This window comes from Copadichromis virginalis, linkage group LG11, assembly GCF_057382275.1.
Source record: "Copadichromis virginalis isolate Kocher_CV1m ecotype Utaka linkage group LG11, C_Virginalis_male_GT1.1, whole genome shotgun sequence".
Classification (NCBI taxonomy): Eukaryota; Metazoa; Chordata; class Actinopteri; order Cichliformes; family Cichlidae; genus Copadichromis; species Copadichromis virginalis.
Genome location: NC_140628.1, coordinates 29,379,527 through 29,387,720, shown reverse-complemented (window position 1 = coordinate 29,387,720; position 8,194 = coordinate 29,379,527). Strand labels below are relative to the sequence as shown.

At 42.0% G+C, this 8,194-nt stretch overlaps 1 long non-coding RNA gene across 1 annotated transcript; it reads right to left on the bottom strand.

Annotated features, from left to right (window-relative positions):
* Positions 1–855: 855 nt before the first annotated feature.
* Positions 856–7,209, bottom strand: LOC146698990 (uncharacterized). The gene is made up of 2 exons (XR_014922739.1): positions 6,818–7,209; positions 856–6,688 (listed from the first exon to the last, which is right to left on the bottom strand). It is a non-coding gene; the product is annotated as an uncharacterized LOC146698990 (long non-coding RNA).
* Between the last annotated feature and the right edge of the window lie 985 nt (positions 7,210–8,194).

The window sequence follows — 8,194 nt, the reverse complement described above, 5'->3', positions numbered from 1 at the left end:
TAACAGCTGTTCTGCACAAAAGGATACAACGAGTCAGTGCAACCAGGGTAGTGACACAAAATTAACAGTACAGCTCCCGTAACCCAGCAACCAAAAAGCATAAGTAATGATAAAAATGTGGAGAGTACAGAGTATACTATAATAATGAGAGATATAAACGTGAAAATGTGAAAGAATAAATCAACCGTAAAATAAACTCAGAACGGTAACTGCTAAGGACATTCAAAAGTGAATATGGTAAAACGTGAGGAAGGGGTGTGGAATAAAACAATTTATATCCAGTGGTGGGAGTACACATTCGCTCAGGCTTAAGTCCGGAGACCCTGAGAACATCGCTTAACCCTCACAACCCGACCAGACACAGTTCAACCAGATATATCCTTCAAGAGGAAGTGGGTGAGGGAAACAATTAATAACAAGCCTAATATAAAACACCACAGAGAAACAACCATTCTAGAAGCATTTAAACAAGAGAAAGACGATAATTTTCGTCACCCTCACGATCAGGCCAGGAAGCAAACAAAGACGCAACATCTTTGCCTGCCTGTCATTTCAGGGGGAAAGGGCCAAGACATGTTTACTTAGCTTGGATGTCTTCTAATAGAGGATGATGGGGCAGAGAAAGGTGGTCCAGTTCCCCCCACCTCGCCAAGGGCGTGTTCTAGGAGTTAAAGAGCAACAACCTGCAATCTGTACCAAAAAATCTTCATAGTCCCACCGGAAAATCATAAGAGTAATAAACGATTCAGCTCAACAGACAAGTATCATGTTCAGGTTTCTCCAATCATTAAATCACTATTATTGCCACAATTTGCTTTATTCACCCTTTGGGCAATGTTATTCCAAGAGAGAGAGAGAGAGAGAGAGAGAGAGAGAGAGAGAGAGAGAGAGAGAGAGAGAGAGAGAGAGAGAGAGAGAGAGCGAGAGAGCGAGAGCGAGAGCCCCTAATGGCCAGTTAGTGGGCTCTAGGTCAAACTGTCCCCAAATTTGTTCTTTGTTATTATTACTTGTTTTCATGTCACTTGTCTGTTTTCTACTGCACCCCTCTCACCAAAGCAAAGCAAACATTAGCAGCACATTGACCGTAGTCAGGCATCCTCATTCCATAGGTGCTATAAAACATTTCCTGTAAAAGAATCACAGTCTTCAAGACAGGGTGTGTCTCCCCCAACACTCTCACCAGAATACAGTGTAATAGCATCCCCAACTCCTAACCCATAAACACCGTTTCTTCACACATTCGCCCAGAAATCCTGTAATAGAAAAACATTAAAACTGTAACCCTGTAGGGAAGAAAATGTAAATGGTAACGCTGCGCAGTTACCTCTGTAAGCAACACAAGACACAAAAATGGCATTTACAGGTTCACTCATCCTCGAATATTTTGTCATCCTTCTACTCCTGTAAAAGAAACCCACATAAATTCATCCACCCTTTTATCCTATCTAGGTGGAGGTGGTTAACCTTGAGTCATGGTCAAGTCTTGTCATCTTTTACCAGTCAGTCCGTTTGTTTTTATTCCCGGTCTTTCATCCATTCATCCGTTCTTTGCTGATAGTGAAACCTGTCGTCGCATCTAGTTTCCACACTCAGCAAAATGACGTCATCTCAAAAAGAAACAAGAACTTGAGTTTGGATTACCTCGCTGAATCCTTTTTTAAACAGGGACTCTCGTTTCTAATTGTCCCCACAAGTGTTTCCTCCAGAACCCATTTCAATGCGGAGAAACTCACTTACAACAATTTTCTCGCCGACGTGTAATGCTTGTAATTTCCGATGTGCAGATCTGCTTAAAGAAAAGATTCACAAACAAAAATCAGTAAACATAAAACAAAATAAAATGAAAAATAACAAAAACAAAATGCAGACGGCCGGGTCTTAGGACTTGTCACTGAATATTCTTCCCATCAATAAAAATACCAACCTAAACCTACACAGAGTCAAATCAACACCACCTCAACCTTTTCATATTCATAAACCTATATGTTTTGCGTTCGTGAAACAAAATTGAACCATTAAGTAAGTTGAGCTCTTGAAATGTTTTAATTCTCTTAATTCTGCCAGTTTATTTCAACACTTATTCAATGACTTTTATTCAACTGCTACTTGGTCACTCGACTTTTACCTGTTCAAATTGCCTAGGGTTCAACAAAGTCTAGATCCCCGTTATCATGAAACTTGAACGGTGTACGATGATTTACTTACAGTAATTTAGAATCATCACTCAACCTAGCTCTACTACTGGCACTGCGCGACTTTTCTCACACTGGAAACCAGAATTTAGTACAGAACTTTAATGCCTCAGGCAATCGCGTTCAAGGGCTGCCCCCCCTTCTCTTCTTCTTTGTCCGTGTGTTCCTCCTTTATTAAATCTCCATCACAATGACGTGGCGCTCTGAAATAAAACTCACACTGTTAATTCCTCGTTTTCACTCTGCACCACTGCTCAGAGTGTTTTCTTTTCTTTTTAGTGTAGAGTAAACAATTAAGTCGAGGCCTTAAGCCCCAGATATCTCGCACGGGCATCATTTTCATAACCAAACCGCTCCGGACTCTGCTCCCCAGACCACACAAATGCCCTCTGGGCTTATTATTATAGCAAATTCTGTATTTGACTTTGTTGTGTGCAGCATTGAGCCTTTGTCAGTAAAGCATTCTTCATTGCAGCAGCTGGAGCATTGTGTGTCACTTCTTAGTAAATTAAATCAACATTTTGATTTTAGTGCATGGGTATGTATCAGTTTTTACTCCCTCAACAAGTGCATAAGTGTTCATGTGTGTGTTTCCCTTCATTCTAAGTAGGCGCATGCAGAAGTGTGTGTTCGTGTGTTGGTATATGTTTGTGTTCATCACCTTCCTGTTCTGTAGTTTAGGTAAACCAGCGGCCTGACGCATGGCCTAGGGTCCTCCCCTCCTCTTTGGGTCTGTTTTCATCCGTTGTTGCAGCTGCCTGCATCTTCTCCTTGTACCTTGACCCTTTTGCTTACTTTGCTCCACGGCCTTCTGCAGCTCTGCTGTTCGGCTCTTCTCAGAGGTCAGCATCCTTCTGCTCACCGTCCCTTTTCCTCCGGGCTTAATGCGCGTCTCGTCACAGCTCTGTCAGCTGACGCAGCCTGGGAATTTCCCCCGTGTAGTGAAACGGGCTTTAGGTTTAGTGCTCTCCGTCTCTGCTGCATGAGATCACTCTTTTGCAGCACTGTTGACATCCTCAAGTTGTTGTTGTGAGTCCAGCTGCTGTGGCCTTCAGGGGTCAAAGGGTCAAAGATGGTCGCGGAGAGGGCAACGATGGTAGAGGGGAGGGTAGGAGTCCAGGTCAGCTTCGGCTCTCAGAAAAGACAAAAACAAAACAAAACAGGCGAACAGGAAAATGATGTTGTGTTGGCTGTGCTGTGTTGGCTGTGTTATCCCGAGAGGGGAGAAACAACGAGATCTCGTCTCCCCCCTTTTTTGTTTTTTTTTTTTTTTTTTTTTTCACCATATAATCAACTCATAACCCCTCAAGTTGACAGGACAACACAGGTACGTGTTAAAATTCTTAAGATCCTGTTTAGAAACCTAAAAAGGAATTTCCTATCATTCAGTAGTCATTTGTCTTAAACAATCAACAAAAACATGTCCCAAGTCGACCCTTTTAACCACTAAATTTGTCGTGTCCTCACTTAATCCTCAGACCAGTGTCTTTGTCTTTTGACGTTACGTTGTTGTCCTGCAACCCAAAGCGTTTAATTGTCAGTAATGTATAAACTATATCATTTAAAAACAGGTGTATGTTAAGTGTCGCTACTTTAACCTTGCATGTACGTGCACATGTATGTAAGCTGTTTCTTCATTGCATGTATGGGTGCGTCTGTATATGGGTTACTTTAACTTTTTCTCAAACGAGGCATTTCTCTAACACGCACATGTGTCTGTTCCTCACCCTTCTCATATCTTTCTCTGGTTGTGTGTGGTTTTATTTGTTTCAGTGATTTACCAGGAACATCTTTTCCTTTTCTCCATGTCTTCCGCCAGAGGTTAACACTGGTGAGATTCAGGGACACAGCACCCAGAGCAGTTCAGCGAGAAAAACCCGCCTCAAACTACATTCTCTCTTTTTTGTTTTACCGGGAGGGGTGAGGACAACTCTGGTGTCCAGCCGTGAATTTTAGCCAAAGCTTGGCCTGTCTTCTGCTGCCGTACTCAGGCTTCCAGGTTAAGAAAAAACACCTGTATGAAGACACTAAACATACATTTAGTATTTGTATAAACATAACTGCCTAAATCATTGAACTCTTGAGGAGGGTGTATTTCAGAATCAGAATCAAAATCAAAAACTTTATTGTCATTGTCATGAGACCGACGACATTAAGAATGGTCCCCGATCATTGCATCATCCCTAGTAATATCAAATATAAAAAAACAATAAAATTCAATCAATAAAATAGATAGAATACTTAAAATACTAAGTATTCCCACCGTCATGCTTCAGACCGTGCATAGATTAACACAAGAGTGGCATGGTGGACATTTTTGTAGTATTCAGATGTGTTATTGCAGTTGGATAACAGCTGTGTTTGAGTCTATTAGTCCTTGCTCTGATTGCCCTGTACCGTCTGCCTTAGGGCAACAGTTCGAACAGGGAGTGGCCAGGATGTGAGGTGTCTTTTATGATGTTTTGGGCCTTTTTAAAACAGTGGGCGTTGTTTGACTCTTTACTAACTTTAAAACCCCACCATAACAATTTCTCACTGACAAACTTCTATGCATCCATTTAAACATGCGAAGCCAGCACAAAATCACACACATACCCCTACAGCAAAGCTTTAACATAACCACAATGCAACTCCTCCCTTAAACGGGAGAAATCACCCTGAATCAACCAACTCTATATAAAACGTCAAACAAAGATAAACCACAAACATTTCTACACTTCTGTGTCTTCCACGCAGCACAATAGGCAGAAAAACACCGATTACTCACAGTCTACAACAAAAGAAAAACCTGCTCTTTTCACAACTCTCACAGCTAAAGTCAAGACTCTTACCCAGTGCCTCTGAAATAATAAAAAAAATCACCAAATACTCGATTACTCTTTTCACTCGCTCCCTCTCACTCCCTTCTTCCTCATACAGCATACACGCTCGCTCCCGCGGACCCGCTCGGCCCCGCGGGCTCACTCGGCCCCCACCTTTTTTCTCTCACAGAGACAGAGAGAGAGAGACCCTTTTCCTTTTTTTTTTTACTTCGGTCTATCTGCACAGAGTTTACCTCATCTCTTTCCTTCTATGGGCATGCACACTTCCTGTCTCACACACACAGCCCCTCTCTCAGAGAGAGCAGAAAAGAGTTTTTCCTTTTTTTCAACACTCAGGAGAAATTCAACAGACAGTTTATACCACTATTTTACACTTTATTTACACACACCGGTAATTTATGTTCTATTTACACACGGGCCCGCATAGACATATGCCAGAAGAGGTTACCCCTAACTTTTTGACTAATTTAAAAGCATCTTTCAGCTGTTTTGCTTCTTTAGGCTGGTGTGTGGAGTTGATGACTGTCTCAACACATGTTAATTGTTCTCCCAATGTGCTAAGAATAACACCGGGACCCCAACCATCATCATTAGTTTCTCGATCTAATTCTCCATCCATTTTACTGTCAATGGAGGAGTGTTCTTTTATTGATCTTAAAGGAGAATTTGGGCCAGCTGGGTTTCTGCCTCTGTTAGGCACTAATCAGCTGGGGCGCTGCTTTAAAGGTGAGTCAGCACTGAAATATCCCTTCAGGTGTTACCAGGCTTCTACCAAACCGGAGTCTGGCGGGTAACCTTGCCTAGAGCTTCCTGATAGGGGTGCTAGTTGGTTGTCACCTTGTTCACACGTCTCATTCACACTTCATACATTACCTGCAGTCACTCATTACCCTCCTTATGTATGTAATAAATGTGTAAAAAAATTCTATGTGTGGTGTATTATTTTAACCAAAAGAGGAACCTAGTTCCTTTAATTGTGTAATCTGTGAACAACGGAGAACCAAACTGTCCTGCCCAGTGTTCCACAGCAAGCATTCAGCGTGTATTTATGTGTGTCCAATATCAAACAGAACATCAAAACATTTAAAACACTAAAATCATCGGGGTTTTAAGAAGAGATCCGTTTTCTCCTATTGATCAAAGGGACCCGTCCTTTGGACTCCAACCAGTACTTCTCTTTTTTAAGTTTTAGAGGATCTTTTCTAATAAAGTCCTCTGGGCCTTCCTAACCCTTCTGTAGTTTAGAGAATATTACTAAAAAATATTCTCAAGGCCTTTAACCTTTTAATTTGTTTAGAAAGGCGTTACTAATAAACCCTTTCAAGGTCCCAGACCTGCTGAGGTATGTATCCGACACCGGAGAGCAAACCCGTCGGCTGCAACCGTGGTCAGACCTCAGTTCACTCTTATCTTTATTCACTTATTCACTTATTTCTTATTCACTTATCTCTTATTCACTTGTCTGATTCTCAACAAGCCTTAAGTAAGCCAGACAATTTTGGTTATGAATTACTAGGAGTTTGGACACTAAGTATTTTTATAATGTTCAATATAGCAGAAATAAAAGGTCTGCTTACCTTGTTTTTTGTGTGTACACAGCTTTTGTCCAAACTCCGTTCACTCAGACCACGGCCGATGTCCTCCCTCCCGTTCCAGTTTGACCTGGAGCGGATCCTGTTCGTGACGCCAATTGAAGGATATAAAAAAAACAACAACAGCAATAGAATAATATTAAACACAAAGTGAACCCGTCTTCCTTCATTAAATAGGTTCTTTTAGATGTTAAGGAGGAATTGACTTAACCAGGCTGGCGGAGAATGAAGACAACCGGACACCTGCAGCAGATGGGGAATCAGTGAACTTTTATTGAGACAGAGACAACCTCTCAATACAGTTCACATCAGAAGATTCCAAATATTTGCTGTGAGGATGGGTATATATTCTCTAAAACTTACAGGAGGGGGTTGTGAGGAAAGTGCTGCATTAGCAGAAAAACAACTCCATAAAAGGAAATCGGCCTTGGGTGTTCTAGTCTCTTCGCTTGCAGATATCTTTCACCTGCAGGATGAGGCGATCGCTTCTTATCGCTCTCAAGGCCAAAGTCGTGAGCACATTTTTATTACACAGTTGCACAGTAACTTTAAAGCTGAACAATATTTAAAGCTGAATAATGTTTGATCAGATTATATTTTCTTCAACGCTCGGTTGATTTTTCTAGTCGGCACACTCATTTCCTCCATTACCCGGGCGGTACGGTGGCTGGCTGCTTCCCAAACGGCTTGGCACTTGTGCTGTACGTAACAAGTCACGTGACGTGACGCTGCGGCTGTGATTGGTTCAGCTCTGCGCTACTTAATTTGGATTGGCTGGTTTTTTTTTTGTTTGTTTTTTTGTTTTTTAAGAGGACAAGAGCGGCGAGGTCTATCGCGATAGTTGAATTTTTCTATCGAGAAAAAGTTATATCGCGATACATATCGTTATCGTTCTATCGCCCAGCTCTAGTTTCAACGTAACTTTATTCTTTCATGAGTTATTTACAAGTTTCTCACCACTTATAAAATGTGTTCAATGTGCTGCCCATTGTGTTGGATTGTCAATGCAACCCTCTTCTCCCACTCTTCACACACTAATCGCAACACCGCAGGAGAAATGCCAGCACAGGCATCCAGTATCCGTAGTTTCAGGTGCTGCACATCTCGTATCTTCACACCATAGACAATTGCCTTCAGATGACCCCAAAGATAAAAGTCTAAGGGGGTCAGATCGGGAGACCTTGGGGGCCATTCAACTGGCCCACGATGACCAATCCACTTTCCAGGAAACTGTTCATCTAGGAATGCTCGGACCTGGCACCCATAATGTGGTGGCGCACCATCTTGCTGGAAAAACTCAGGGAACGTGCCAGCTTCAGTGCATAAAGAGGGAAACACATCATCATATAGCAATTTCAAATATCCAGTGGCCTTGAGGTTTCCATTGATGAAGAATGGACCCACTATGGTTGTACCCCATATACCACACCAAACCATCACTTTTGTTGTTCCAACAGTCTTGGAGGGATCCATCCAATGTGGGTTAGTGTCAGACCAATAGCGGTGGTTTTGTTTGTTAACTTCACCATTCACATAAAAGTTTGCCTCATCACTGAACAAAATCTTCTGCGTGAACTGAGGGTCCTGT